Source organism: Diachasma alloeum, unplaced genomic scaffold, assembly GCF_001412515.2.
Source record: "Diachasma alloeum isolate Michigan unplaced genomic scaffold, Dall2.0 Dall_scaffold_00378, whole genome shotgun sequence".
In the NCBI taxonomy this organism is placed as follows: domain Eukaryota; kingdom Metazoa; phylum Arthropoda; class Insecta; order Hymenoptera; family Braconidae; genus Diachasma; species Diachasma alloeum.
The window spans coordinates 346,357-346,719 of NW_021680517.1; positions in this window are offsets into that span (position 1 = coordinate 346,357).

The following is a 363-nucleotide window of genomic DNA, read 5'->3' on the forward strand; positions in this document are numbered from 1 at the left end:
TTCTGTATGTAAGTTCTTCAAGGACGTTAAACCTTATAAAGTGAAAACAAGCAGAATTATTCTCATTCACTAATCAACCATCAAGAAGATCACATCAAAAAATGGATAAACGTTCTTAAAATACGAAGTCTAGTTGGAGCAGTTTGTCGCAGGAACAGCAGCGAGAATTTGAGAAATCGAAAACCCTGGCGGGTAGCAAAACATATGACAAGGAAGCTGCTCCAGGAAAATACGGTGCTGTGAGTGATATGAAAATCAAAAATGAAAAAAATTTTTAAGTGGAAATGTAAAAAAGAAAAATATATATATTAATATATATATACGATATGTATTATATTTCTTTCAATTTTCCCCCTATCCGTA